Raw genomic sequence first — 15,859 nt, forward strand, 5'->3', positions numbered from 1 at the left:
GGAGCCATCAGCCACACCGACCTTCCACCTTGTGTGAACTTCACTGCTTATACTATGTCAGTTCCTCCTTGTAGGGGTGGAAAGTAATTAAGTAATACTGAAATACTCAAATACTGTACTTAAGTACAATTTTGAGGTACTTGTTCTTTACTTGATTATTTTCATTTTATGTAACTTTATACTTCTACTCCACTACATTTTGAGGCAAATATTGTACTTTTTACTCCACTACATTTAGCTGACAGCTTTAGTTACTTGAGATTTAACATGAAAAACATGATCAATTTAAAGTGATTAGACTTTTTTTAACTGTATATTAAGATATTAAATGAGCCCTATCTTTACAAAATTAAAACACTGCTTAAATAAAAGCAACAATACAATATATAATGTAATAATATATTTAGAATATATAAAACAGTCTGAGTGGAGCCATTCTGCATAACAAGTACTTTTGATACTTTAAGTACATTTTGATGCTGATACTTTTGTACTTTTACTTCAGTAAGTTTTGAATGCAGGACTTTACTTGGAGTGGAGTCATTTTACAGTGTGGTATGAGTACTTTTACTTAAGTTTGAGATCTGAATACTTCTTCCACCACTGCCTCCTTCCCTCCTTCAATAATTTCACAAGAAGACTGCATGTCAACCACCATCTACTGTAGGTAATACACTGAAATACCTCATAAACCCCATTTCAATAAATCAAAACCATCCCTGGTTCAATTAATAAATCGTATTTCACTGTTAATGCAATACTTACAAGAATGTCAGTGAACTGTAACATTGTACGTGTGCACATGCAGCATTGTAACAGAAAAAAACGTCCATTTACTACCCTGTGGTTTCTCTGAAAATGCCAGTAATGAGCCCAGATAAAAGGAACACATGAAAGGAGGAGGGATACATTACCATGTGTGAGGAGAGAGAAGTGTGTGCACGTCCTTTCCCTCCCCACCTCCATCTTTGTCTGCGCGTTCGCATGTGGGCATATATATATGCACCTGTGCACAAACTCTTTTGCACACATGCCTACACAAACACAGAGGCGCACAAACAAAACACAGAAAGCCAATGCCTAAAGACAAAAGCTGCGCTGCGGAACAAAAGACGACCAAAAAAAGCCATCAAGACACCCGCAGCAGGCACCCATTGTGATTAATGAAAACAAATATTGGGAGAGAGTGGGGCACAGGCACAGAGAAACAGCACAAACAATGGAGCAGACAGCATAATGCATTCAGGGTTCGCTGACGGCCCTCTAGTGCAGAATGAGAATAATAGGAGCAGAGAGAAAGTGGGATAGAGGGACAAGAGGGAGAAGGAGGGGAGGAAGAGGAAACAAGGGCACTAATGCGAAATCCATTCTCCCTAAAAACATCAACACACACACACACACACACACGCACACACCAGCCAGCTTTCAAACCCACGGTGCTGTCAGTGCATCTGTGCTTACACTTGCTACACCGAGCAGCGCAATTGTCTTTCCTGCCAGCCTGAAAGAGTGTGTATGCAGCTCACACACATAGCTATACAACCCCTATCTGAATGCATTTGAAAGCTTAAGTGGGTTAAATGTTGCTGTGGCATGTTTGTGACTGTTGGGTTCTCAATGTCAGGGCGTACTGGGACGTGAAACCCGTCATTGCAAAATTAATGACAGCTATAGGCTGCAGCAAATTGCATATAAGCATCCAGTTTGATGGACAGCTTATCATTCTTCTGCTGCTTTTATAATTAACTGTGTCCAGTGGTGGAAAAAGTATTCTAAATCTCTCACTTCAGTAAAAGTACTAATACTAGACTGTGAAATTACTCCACTACAAGTAAAAGTCCTGCATTCAAGACTTACTGAAGTAAAAGTACATAAGTATCAACATCAAAATGTACTTAAAGTATCAAAAGTAAATGTAATCGTTATGCAGAATGGACCCACTCTGATTGTTTTACTATTAGATTATTATTTTTGATTTTTTTATGTAAGCAGTGTTTACTTTCCTTTTTCCTTACTTTTTATGATGTTTAAATAAAAAAAATGTCTAATCACTTTAAACTGATCTTGTTTTTATGTTAAATCTTGACCTGAAAATTAACTAAAGCTCTCAGCTGAATGTAGTGGAGTAAAAAGTAAAATATTTGGCTCAAAATGGGGTGGAGTAGAAGCATAAAGTTAGATAAAATGAAAATACGTAATAAAGTATAAGTACCTTTAACATTGAGTAAATATACTAAGTTACTTTCCATCACTGATCAGGTCAGATGTGTGTGTGTGTGTGTGTGTGTGTGTACATACGTATGTGTGTGTTGATATGTGTCTAGGGCATATCTCGCTGACCGTTAGTCAGACTGACCTAAGATCTTAAAAATTTTTACGATTTTTGAATTCATTTTTCAAAATATTATTTACGTAGGACGTGTTGCAGCATTGCACCGTTTCTGATCGGACGCCTTTAAGTGAGCTCAGCCCCATTGTGTGATAGGCCTACATCTGGTCAGTAACCTAATATGCCTGACTCATCTCATCTGTAAGTCTATTTAGCCTACCTATCTTTCAGAGTTTTAAAGTGCGCTACAAGGTTTGATTTTCCAATCATATTTGAATAGTTTCCAGCGAATATCAATGTTCAATGTGCTGGATGGTGTGCGTACCTTATGAAAAGCATGTGTGGCCTTCATCAGAAGACTTAACTCACTCAGTTATTATGGAGCTGCTGGCAGTGAAGCTTTGTGTAATGTTGATAACTTTTAGAACCTCCATACTGGCAACAAAGTCGAGATATTTTCAAATTAAAACAGATGGAAAAATATAAAATTGGATGGAAAGGAAATAAAATAAAAATAAATGAAAAATATTTCAAGCCAGTGATCTTATTTTTCAGCTTCATAAATTCTATTAAACCAGGATTTAAAAAAAAATATTATTATTATTATTATTTTACATACGTTAGTTATTAGAATAATGAAAATAAACCAGTTTGATTGGCAGCTTATAATTTTTCTGCTCCTTTTATAATGGATCAGGTCAGAGTTTAGCAGTCTGCAGGCTGGTAACTGAAAGTGATTAATATTTACTGATAATCTGAGCTCAATATCCAGCTTCTTGCTTATTTCAGAGCTTTTGACCACAATACATGGCCTTCATCAGAAGACATAGCTCGCTCAGTTATTATGGAGCTACTGACGGTGAAGCTTTGTGTAATTTTGATCACAAGTTGAGTTTTTTCAAATTAAAAGCTTCGGATCAAGTGAGTAAGTGGCTGTCGAGTTGAGATAGTTTTACATCTTTTCTTTCCAAGGTCAATAATTGACGTTTTAATGACCCGTTTCCTCCTTCCTCTTCAAGATGTTCTTGAAAACAGAAAAAAATTATTTTGCAGTCATTTTAAAATCCACAAAATCAACTGCTCATTTCAAGCATCTGGTTAGTTTCTAGTTATATTGCTGAAATGCAGCCTCAGAGCTTCAGGCAGGGCCCCTCTGGCTGTTACTAAGTCCCTCAAGACCAAAGTGAGTGGGCTCCTGCAGTGAGAGCCCCTCAGCTGTGGAACTGCCTGAAGAACTGAAGCTTGCAGAAACATCTTTCAAATCAATTCTTTAAAAAAGCCTTATTGATGTTAGTACAAAGTTTTATTTTTCCAGTCCCACTATGTCTTATTTGTTTATTTTCCTGTTTTATTGTAATTTATGTTATTCTATTTCATTCACTTTACTTTTATTTTCTGGATATTTATTTGGCGGTGGTGCGATTTTGTTTTATTTTTGTTTTTCCCTTGCAAAGGACTTTTTAACAGTGTTTTGGAAGGCACTATATGAATAAAGTTTATCATCATTATTCTCATAGCTAACAAAAAAATGCTGGCTTATTCGCATTTGTGAGGCTGAAAAATAAGTTCAGTGGCTTGAAATTTTGTTCTCATTTATTTTATTTTCCTTTCCATCCTCTTGCTTTCCAACAACAAAACAACTTTGTAGTGCATCAAGCATGAAATACAACAATTCAAAAGTTTCATGTTGTTCACTGTTATACCCCCAAAGGAAAAAAATATTTTGTTAGTTATTGTTTACTGAGGTGTCTATAAACAAACAGCAACATTTAGTTGTAGATCAAAATATGAACATAGATACATTCACACAAACAGTGTTGCTGCATTAATACTAACAGTTGTCAAAAGTTAATGTACATTGTCATTTGGTTTTGCATGAGAATCCAAAGGGTTATGGAAGAGTTTACAGTTTTAGTGTTTTCATATAATCAGTGGTGGAATGCAACTAAATACATTTACTCAATTACTGTACTTAAGTACAATTTTAAGGTACTTGTACTTTACCTGAATATTTACATTTTTTATAACTTTATACTTCTACTCCACTACATTTTGAGGCAAATATTGTAATTATTACTCCACTACATTTAGCTGACAGCTTTTGTTACGTTTCAGGTCCAGATTTAACATAAAAACATGATCAATTTAAAGTGATTTGACATTTTTTTAATCAAACCTTATTACAGTGCATTTCGTATTCAAATCTAGCCTTACCATGAGAAATTAAAGTGCTGCTTACATAATGCATCAATAATAATAATAATAATAACCCAATAATATATTTGGAGTATATAAAACAGTCTGAGTGGGTTCATTCTGCATAATGAGAACATTTACTTTTGATACTTTAAGTACATTTTGGTGCTGACACTTTTGTACTTTTACCTCAGTAAGTTTTGAATGCAGGACTTTTAATTGTAGTGGAGTTATTTCACAGTATTAGTACTTTTACTTAAGTGAGGGATCTGAATAATTTTTCCACCACTGCATATGTCAGAAACTTTGTCCTAAAAAAATAACCTGGAAAGTGTATACATTTTACACTTTATTTTAAGTAATTTTTTGACAAAAATACTTTTTTTTGCCCAAATCATCAACCTGAAAAACATGCCATTGTTTTAGGAGGGTGTCGATATGTAAATACCCTTATAAGTTCTCCAAACCATCAAACGTGTGTGTGGGAAAGGCCTCCTGCTTCTACTTTAGAAGCAAAAGTATGCCCCCAAAAGTATGAATGAGGGATCTTGGCTAAGTTAGGTGGTTAGGTTATAATGCTCAATTTAGGTTCAAATGTGTAAGCAGTTAAGTATAAAGGGCACTTATTTGCATTTATAGAAATTGATCAAATGGTAAACTAAATCTCAACACACATACAATAGTTGTAGGGTGATGGTTAAAGAAAAAAGAATAGTGTTGGTGCCCCGAGAAGCACGTTCCTGCTTTGATTCATGTCTGGCCTGACTATTCTTTTCACTCTTTTTTCTCATATTTCCCGTCTTTCTCGCATTACTATCAAATAAAGGCATGATAAAATAAAAATAAACATAAATTGTTAGAGAGAGATATATTTTTCACCTCTAAAAATCCTTCAGTGAAACATGAAACATCATTCTTTGGTTGAACTGCTCATAAATCACCTCCACACGAAGCCATAACCTGTGATTACAGGTCACAAGTAGACATTGTTTCAATTTTAAGGCGTCACGAGCCAAAAGGTTTGTGAAACCAGCAACACTATGGTGTAATACTTTTTGAATTTTCAGCAAATCTCTCATTAAAGACAGTGCAGCGTATGCTCTGCAGCTTTGTCAAATAAAAGGAAACAAACAGTTGTGATGACACTAACAAGAGAAAGTAAAAATCCAGAAGACACCTCTGCTCATTAGGCTGCAGCTAATTAGACCTCTGCTGATTAAATCCTCCTCCTGAACCTTATGTTCCTCAAAGGAATGAATGACACCGACTGATCCTGAATGTCATCTATTAGCCTGAGCCGATGTAAAGCTAACTGATGTCACACTCTGAAAGCCCTGCATTTAGCTCCAAGGCTGCAGCCGTCTGTGTGATAAGACAAAACGCGGCGCTTTCGGTGGCACGGCTCCCCGCTGGGAATCAGTGCAACTTATTTTTCCTTCATCAACCGTCCCTAAAGAAACAGAGCCAGCAGGACGGGGATGAAGGAGCAAATTTATGTTGTGAGACATAAGGTAGCCGAGGGAGGAGGGGTGGAAGCAACAGTTTCTGGCCGAAGGCTTCCTTTGGTGGTCTGTGTTATTCCCATCCGGCTTCATTACAGTCTTATCTCTGGGCGAGCCACACAGCCAGCGAGGACGGGCCAGAGGAGCTGTGCGAGGTGGTGGACATGGCACACCTGCCACCTCAGATAAAATAAACATCAGAATTAGGGCGCAATTTTGGCCCCTGCTACCTGATGTTTTACAGTCGCTTTTCTCTCTCTCATCCGCCTTCCTTGTTGATTAATCCCTCTTCTCTCTCTCCTTCTGTTTAGCTCTCTCTCTCTCTGCATCCTTTTTTCCCTCCCTCTCTCTCATTCCCTCCAGTCTTTTCCTGACATGGCCGTGATAATGGGACGGTAAATTAGGACCATCCCGTTTCCCACCCATCATCCTCCCAGCGGTTGATGTGATCTCTCACCTATAAGGTCAAAGGCTAATCGGTGTAAATCGGTCAATGCCATGGTCAGAATAATCAATCACCCTGCTGGGATATCACAAAATGCTGTAAACACCCCCACACACAAACACACCGGCTGCCTTCAACAAAAAAACACACCAGCAGGTTTCACTTAATGACATGAAGATTGAATCATAGCCATATTTAATGTCATTAACAGGCATTTATTTCGCAACCTGTTTCAAGATCAGCCACAGTCGACGCTCTGCCAAGTAGTTGTCATTTGGTAGTCAAAAACAGCTCCTTCTGCAAATGCTGCTGGCATAATAGCAAGTGTTTACATGGTTTTTTAGCCTTTCACGTTCTTCCCTTTGCTGGAAAATCTAATCACTCTCACAGGTTTCACTTAATCACATGAAAAACAAAACCTGAACTATTGAGTCTCTTTAATCCACTTTGTGAATACATATTGGAGAACACAGCTTTCAAATTCCAAAAGGGATTAGTTCTAAACGGCAGAGACAGAGAGGCCTTTGAGGGGAGCTAAAATTACAGGTGGAGTGATCCCTTCTAAAATTATCCAACTCTTTTATATTGCGCCTCTGAAGAATTCATGCTCATGTTTAATTCCCAAGCCCTGATAACGAATGTCTCCTCCAAGCACCTGAAGATTAATAGACTTTTACCAGGTGCTCTCTGTCTTTTTATAACACACTCCAGCTATTTAAACGCTCAGCTGTCTGGCTGTCAGCTTACAGCATGAGGTCATTTAGAGGAAGTCTTAACCCATGGATATACTGACTGAGTGGTATGGCAAATACAGTCTGACACACGGAGAAAGAAAAGTAAACTCAGGGGGGGAAAAACAGAGAACCAATTGAAAATACTACTTTGATTTTGAATATTTGCAATCGTTTTGATTTGAATAAAACCTAATTAGCAGCTCTATGAGGCTGCACTTTGATGATTTTAGCCAAGTGCTAACAGCATCATGCTAACATGCTCAGAATGACAATGCTAACAAGCTTCTGGTTAGCAGGTAAAAATTTTACCCCGTTTATATTCGTTCAGTGTGTTAGCTTACCAACATTTGCTAGGTCGGACACGTAAAGTGATTCATTTGAACCGTAAAAGGTACAAAACTCCACTCATCAATATCTAAATATCATTTTTTTATGCTCTTCGTCTATTTATCTGAAAGTTTTGTTACTATTCCTTTGCTTCTCTTTTTAAAAAACTCTGATATATTAATTGTAAGTATGATTGTGATGTTACATCTTTTCCACCATTGTTTCTTTTTTCTCATTCCAACCTTTTTTGTTTGTATTTTCCCTGTCTTGATTTGTCCAGTGTTTAAATAAAAAAACAAAAGTATGTCTGAGGCTGTGGGCATGTCATTCGTTTTGCAGATATGTGGTTTTAAATCAAATTATTGGTGATATTGAATTCTTGGTCTCATTATGGCGTGAGATGGAAATCTTTGTCTCATTATGGCATGAGATGGAAAGCAAAGTGATCACAAACGTCACAATTCATCTTGTAATGGCATTTAACACCACAAATGTTAGCCTGTTGGTGGCGCTGTAATAAAGCTCAAGGGGTTACCAAAGTCATAAAGACTTGTTGTGCCAACTGATCAATGTTCCACACAAAGACTGTGAGCGTAGCCATCAAGAGGTCCCCCATTGGTTTGACTACGGTTTTGAAGCCTCTAGTTTGGTACTTAGACTGTTGCCATCTTGTTTTTTTGGAGCCAGAAGTGAACATATTTGGACAAAAGCGTTAATATGACTGAGAACCAGAGGATACTACACACCAACCCATGCTGGCAACCTCACTGCACCTGGCTCCTAGCTACACCATACACAGTTAGCAGTGGTGGAATGTAACTAAGTACAATTACTCAAGTACTGTTAGTACAAGTTTCAGGTATGTGTACTTTAATTGAGTATTTCCATTTTATGTAACTTTATACTTCTCCACTACATTTTTGGATCAATATTGTACTTTTTACTTCACTACATTTAGCTCTAGCTTTAGTTACTTCCCAGGTTCAGATTTAACATAACACAAAATTAATTTAAAGTGATTAGACATTTATTTTTAATTAAACCACATAACAGTAACTTAACTAGTTGAAATGAGCCCTATCTTGACAAACTGTGAATGCTGATTACATAAATGAAACAATACAAATATTCTAATAATATATTTGTAACATATAAACAATCTGAGAGGGTCCATTCTGCATAACGAGTACTTTTACTTTTGATACTTTAAGCACATTTCGATGCTTATACTTTTGTACTTTTACTTCAGTACGTTTTTAATACAGGACTTTTACTTGTAGTGGAGTAATTCTCTGGTGTGGTATTATGACTTTTACTTAAGTAAAGGAGGATGTGGATGCTTTTTCTACCACTGATAGTTAGCTTACATAATTTGAGGCAAACAAAAAACATGGCTGTGCAATGCTACGCCTCTGTCCTTACTGACAGGTCGTGGTGGTGGTGACCAATCACAAGGTAGCCACGCTGTAAAAACAAACCCTGCTTTATCATCTTTTTTTACTCTAAATGGGACCATAATTTACAAATTGGACCTCATGTTGTATTTGTGAAGATTTAGACTATACATTCATTGAGCAGTTTTTACTGATGGAATGAATAAAGTGAAAAAAAGTGTAATTTTCTTATAGACTTATCAGACTTCTTTATGCAACAGTGGAGTCGCCCTCTGCTGGCCATTAGAGAGAATGCAGCTTTAAGGAACTTCAGAACGAAAGGCTACTTCCACTTGGTCATAAATTATATAGTTTCACAGGTTATACTAGTGGCAAGACAGTTCAAGTCACAGGATCATCAAAGTAATTGGGATTATCATCTGACCGTAAATGTCTTTGCAAAATCTATTAGTTGTTGTCATATTTTACTAAAAAACGGCCCAACTGTAGTGCCAGAGGGTTGCTCAGGGATCACCAAAGTCAGAAGAATTCCTCTTAGGACCACGTATGTATGTACAAACTTTCGAGGCAATCCATCACATAATTACAGTCTGGACCAAACTGGTGGACCAAATGACTAACCAAAAGGCTGACACGCCACCCATAAAAATGGGTCGCAAAGATGATGTTGTTTTCGAATGTTTTGAATTACATGAAATCATTTTTTTTTAAAGAGCCCAGGAGCTGCAACATGGCAACTAAGAACACAAATTCAGCCCAACTACACATCATAAAACCAAACACTTTGCTGTTGCCCACGCGCCTCCTTGCACCAACACAAGCCCAACTTTGAGTGATGAAAAAGCATATTCAGATTTCACACTCCAATAACAACAAGTAATCAAAGCCAGTGGTGGAGCCGCGCCGACAGAGGCAGCAGACCGAGGCGGAGTGACGCTGCCGCAGCCCTCAGTCACACTCTAAACACCTGTCTTCAAATGGACACATCAATCCCTATTTCACAGCCCGCAGGGCCTCCTACACTGACACATAAACATACACACACTCACACTCACACGTGTGGTATGCACTATATATATATGCACACAGGGAAACTATGCAGACATTTCCACATATCTGTCCAAGCAGATGTTTAAAAAATTACAGTGGGAAAAGACTTTTGAACAAAGTGTTTATGTACAAAGCTAGAACAGGAGACACCAAAAAGGATGGGGGGGTGAAAGAAGATTGAAAGCGGGAGAGTGGAAATCAATCCGTAGCAATGCAGCATACGGTAATCTCACTCTTCTGCAGGACGGACTGATTCACAGCTGTGGAGTGGCGAGGGATCCGTGCGGCATGTGAGAAAATGGTCCCGGACCGAAAAGAGGGTAGTGAGAAGCACTTAGCACCTGGTCTGGGATAATACCCATTCTCTCTCTCTCTTTCTCTTTCTCTCTCTCTTTCACACACACACACACACACACACACACAAACACATACACACACAAGCACTTTGCCTAATAGAGTAGCAGCAGTAGTCAGCGTTTCCCATGGCAGGCTGTAATCGCATGGCTGGACTCGGTGATGGATTTTGGGTTAGAGGCAGCATCAGCACCACTGCAATAAACACACACACACACCATTCACATGTGCATACACTTAGGTGTTTGCACAAAAGGTTCTGTGTACAAAAGGATTAACGCTGATATGTGAAAGTTAAATGGAAGAGGCATATGAGGGATAATGGTTGTTTTAGGGATTTTTTCCCTCTCTATACAGAACAAGATTTCTTTAGAGCAACAATCAGCTAAAATCTAAGAAAATTTGCATTTACTTGTTTTTTTTGTGTAGATACACGGTTCTAAACAATGCAGCAGGATGTACCTTTATTTTTTCCACATATTTTAAAAAATAAGTAAGTACCCATGCATTATTTATAATCCTGTGATTTCTCTGAAAGGCAGTCCTTCATTAAACCTGATCAACAAGCAGACCCAGTTTGTGCTGGTCATGTTTTACCATTAGATTTTATTCACACAGCAAAACTTTAGTTCCTCCAAAAAATAAATAGCTTGTGATCTTTGAAAAAAGCCAGAAGCTCATTTAAGCACTTACCGCTGCTGTGAGGGCATTTCGAGATGCTCAAAGACTCGTCTAACTATCTGGAAGAAGAAGAAAAAAGCCTCTGGCACCTAATGAGAAAATGTGGACACTGGTGGGGGGTTTCCTTAATTGCAATGTTTTCAAATCCAAACAGATTCTAGCCAGAAATGACATGTGGTCATGCTCAATATGTAGAACGTGAAACAAAATTAAAATTTTTATTATCAGTCATATTCAGTGTTGAGCAGTAACATATTACTACATTCCAGTGATGTGATTTTTACAGTTTCTGATCCCAATAATACAAAAGTTGTCCAAAAAACTGGAGATCACGTTGGGCATCAATTCCATCTCTGCTTTCTGGGTGGCAGAATGCTGTCGGAAATGCCAGTTTGGAGCAAATTGTATGGGGACATGTTTGGCATATAGCAAAAGATGAGAAATGTAGCTTTGGATAACACAAAAGTTTGTGTATTTGCATGTTGAGTTGTCTCGCTGCCGATAACAAGTGGTAGCTTTGTCCACAAGTGCCAAAAACTGCAGTTCCATGAATGGCCACTTGAGGCTGGCTCCAAAAGCGAGTCACTTACCATAGACTCCCATGTTAAAATGTTCAGCTTTACAGTAACAATAAATATGGTTATAGTCTTATACAGTGATGGAATGTAACAAATTACATTTACTGAAGTACTGTACTTAAGTACAATTATGACATACTTGTACTTTACTTGAGTACTTCCATTTATGCAACTTTATACTTCTACTACACTACATTGAGAGGGAAATATTGTACTTTTTACTCCAAGGTAGAGATTTAACATAAAAAAACATGCATTTAAAGTTATTACAAACTTTTATGAATTAAACCACAAAACAGCATATTAAGTTGTCAAAAATAGCCATGTCAGACAACATTATAATGCTGCTTACATAAATGCATCAACAATAAAAATCTAATGATATATTCAGAATACAGTAGTGTACAATATAATAGCAGTCCATTCTAACCCAGGTTTTTAGTATATTTTTTATTGCTACATGGCAAACAAGGTACCAGTAGGTGCAGTAGATTCTCAGAAAACCAACAAGACCCGGCATTCGTGATATGCAGCTCTTAAGGCTGTGCAATTAAGCAATTAGTTGAAAGGGGTGTGTTCAAAAATATAGCAGTGTCTGCTGTTGACTTTACAAACTCAAAACTATTTTGTACAAACTTTTTCTAGGATTTAGCAATCCTGTGAATCACTAAACTAATATTTAGTTGTATGACCAGTTTTTTATAACTGCTTCACATCTGTGTGGCATGGAGTCAACCAACTTGTGGCACCTTTCAGCTGTTATTCCACTCCAAGATTCTCTAACAACATTCCACAATTCATTTACATTTCTTGGTTTAGCTTCAGAAACAGCATTTTTGATGTCACCCCACAAGTTCTCAATAGGATTAAAGTCCACTCCATAACATCAATGTTGTTGGTTTGGAGCCAAGATTTTGCTGGTTTACTAGTGTGTTTGGGGTCATTGTCTTGTTGAAACATTCATTTCAAGGACATGTTCTCTTCAGCATAAGGCAACACGACCTCTTCAAGTATTTTGACATATGCAAACTGATCCATGATCCCTGGTATGAGATAAATAGGTCCAACACCATAGTAGGAGAAACATGCCCATATCATGATGCTTCACTGTCTTCACTGTCTACTGTGGCTTGAATTCAGAGTTTGGGGTTCGTCTCACAAACTGTCTGCGGCCCTTGGACCCAAAAAGAACAATTTTACTCTCATCAGTCCACAAAATGTTCCTCCATTTCTCTTTGGGCCAGTTGACGTGTTCTTTGGCAGATTGTAACCTCTTCTGCACATGCCTTTTTTTTAACAGAGGGACTTTGCGGGGGATTCTTGTAAATAGATTAGCTTCACACAGACGTCTTCTAACTGTCACAGCACTAACAGGTAACTCCAGACTGTCTTTGATCATCCTGGAGCTGATCATTGGCTGAGCCTTTGCCATTCTGATTATTCTTCCATCCATTTTGATGGTTTCTTCCGTTTTCTGCCACGTGTCTCTGGTTTTGCTCTCCATTTTAAAGCATTGGAGGTCATTTTAGCTGAACAGCCTATAATAACCTCTTTAAGTTTTCCCCTCCCCAATCAACTTTTTAATCAGAGTACGCTGTTCTTCTGAACAATGTCTTGAATGACTCATTTTCCTCAGGCTTTCAAAGAGAAATGCATGTTCAACAAGTGCTGGCTTCATCCTTAAATGGAGGCCACCTGATTCACACCTGTTTTTTAACAAAATTGATGACCTCACTGATTGAATGCCACACTGTTATATTTTTGGACACACTCCTTTCAACTAATGGCCCAACTACACAGCCTTAAGAGCTGCATATCATGAATGCTGGGTCTTGTTGGTTTTCGGAGAATCTACTGCACCTACTGGTACCTTGTTTGCCACGTAGCAATAAAAAATATACTAAAAACCTGTATTAATCTGGTAAATCACATTGGATTGCTATTATTTTGAACACTACTGTATATAAAACAATCTGAGTTGGTTCATTCCACATAAAGAGTACTTTTACTTTTGATACTGTAAGCACATTTTGATGCTGATGCTTTTGTTCTTTTACTTGAGTAAGTTTTGAATGCAGGACTTTTACTTAAGTAAAATTAGTATTAAGACACTGTGAAATTACTCCACTCCAAGTAAAAGTCCTGCATTCAAAACTTAATGTACTTAAAGTATAAAGAGTAAGGAACTCATTATGCAAAATGGCCCCACTCAGATTGTTTTATTATTATTTTTTATTCAAAATGTATAATGGGATTTTTATTATTGATGTATTTATGTAAGCAGTGTTTTAATTTCTATAGGGCTCATTCTAACAACTTAATATATATAATAAAATGTCTAATCACTTCATGTTTTTATGTTAAATCTCGACCTGAAAAGTAACTAAAGCTGTCAGCTAAATGTAGTGGAGTTAAAAGTATAATATTTGCCACTAAATGTAGTGAAATAGAGGTATAAAGTTACATAAAATGGAAATACTCAAGTAAAGTACAAATACCTCAAAATACAAATACCTCACTGACTATGTCCATATCTCATACACTCTATAATCAATATATAGAGAGGTTAGCTGAAATGTCATATGGACCTAAAAGCACAAAAAAAAAAAGTTCAGATGAAGTTGCTAATCAGACTGAAAACAAGGACTGGAAAAGAATGGAAAAAGAAGTCTTGGCCCAGATATCTGCTGGCTTCAGCACAAGGGTTTGAGTTTGGCCTTGACTTGTTTACAGGACTTCTCTTGAGTGTTGCGTGTGGTCAGTTACCACTAAGCTTACGTAAATTGTAGATGTCCTACGTGTATAGTTGTTTTCTATCTCTACTCTTGTGAAAAAACAGCAGACTATACAGGTGCGTCTCAATAAATTAGAATATGATGGAAAAGTCCATTTCAAGTAGTTCAAGTCAAACAGCCCCAAACAAGTATTGAGTATGTTATAACATACTTTTTAAAATTGGTCTTTTCTAATATTCAAATTGTTTGAGACACTGAATTTTAGGTCTTCATTAAATATAAGCTATAATCATTATAATTAGAAGAAATTCAACAAATTAAGACATGAAATGTTTCATTCTGTGTGTAATGGATCTATACAATTTGTTATTTCCACTTTTATAAATAAATTACTGACATAAATAAACTTTTCTGATTTTCCAATTTACTGAGATGCACCTGTACGTGTGTGTAAAGGATTTCGAGTTGTTTGAAGACAACAATATAGATTGTTACTTCCCTGCTACCTTGATACAGTCAAATATCTTTTTTATCATGCAGTGTGCTGAATATATTTTATCCAGATGGTTTGAGAAGTCTTTGAGGACCGTGGAAATACCTTCAGAACAGCGATAAGTGTCATTTAACAACCCTCTTGATTTGCGAAAGATTATCCGTTATTTATTTTTTGAAATAAATAAATAGAAACCTGATGTTTAGCTCTGTGACTGGAATGTAATGAGAATACATGAGTGGCACAAACTGCCGCTAATCAACAAGTTAGCGTTTATCAGTTGATGTAAGAGAGCGCGTAAAGGCTGATTTAGAGGTGAAGAAACACGGGGCTGTGATTAGGATCGTAGATTTACACCGTCTGGTTTCAGGTGCAGTGAGGGGTGAGATAAAGCATGTTTGCTTAGAGAGATCTATAGCCAGAGAAGGCTTACAGACAGCTAAATTATTCACAAGCCTGCACGTAGGAATCCTCAGCTCTCAAAAACACATGTAGACCTTGAGTAAATGTGCGAATGTGTGCAAGCTGTACACTTATAAATAGGTATGTCTGCACGTACACATTCAATATTACTATAAATGTATGAGAACACGTGGAGGGCACCACCAACTGTGAGCAGATGAATGTTTTTTTAAGGGCTCCAACAGAATTCTTCCAACTGACTCTTTCAACTCCTTGAGCATTGCATTGGTCCATAAATACCGGGTGAGGGTGATGATGTGAAAACTGGTTGCAATATTAAAAAAAAAGGTCATAAAAACGACAAACAGAACAGTCATCTCCATCTTATTCAGCCTCACTTCCATTAGTGTGACAATTTCATTAAACAAACATAATGTACAAAATCATTTCCTCGACTTGGCTGGCTCCAAGAAATTAACAGCAACATGGAAGTCATGCATAATGAATGTGAACATTTGCCATCTACAAGTCTCCCACAGTCAAACATTAATTCAACCTCGCGCAGGGTGTGGAAAAGGGAGGAGGAGGACAAATGGAGCGGAGGGAAGAGGAAGGACTTTGGAGAGTGAAAGTGAAACC

Source organism: Centropristis striata, chromosome 12, assembly GCF_030273125.1.
Source record: "Centropristis striata isolate RG_2023a ecotype Rhode Island chromosome 12, C.striata_1.0, whole genome shotgun sequence".
In the NCBI taxonomy this organism is placed as follows: Eukaryota; Metazoa; Chordata; class Actinopteri; order Perciformes; family Serranidae; genus Centropristis; species Centropristis striata.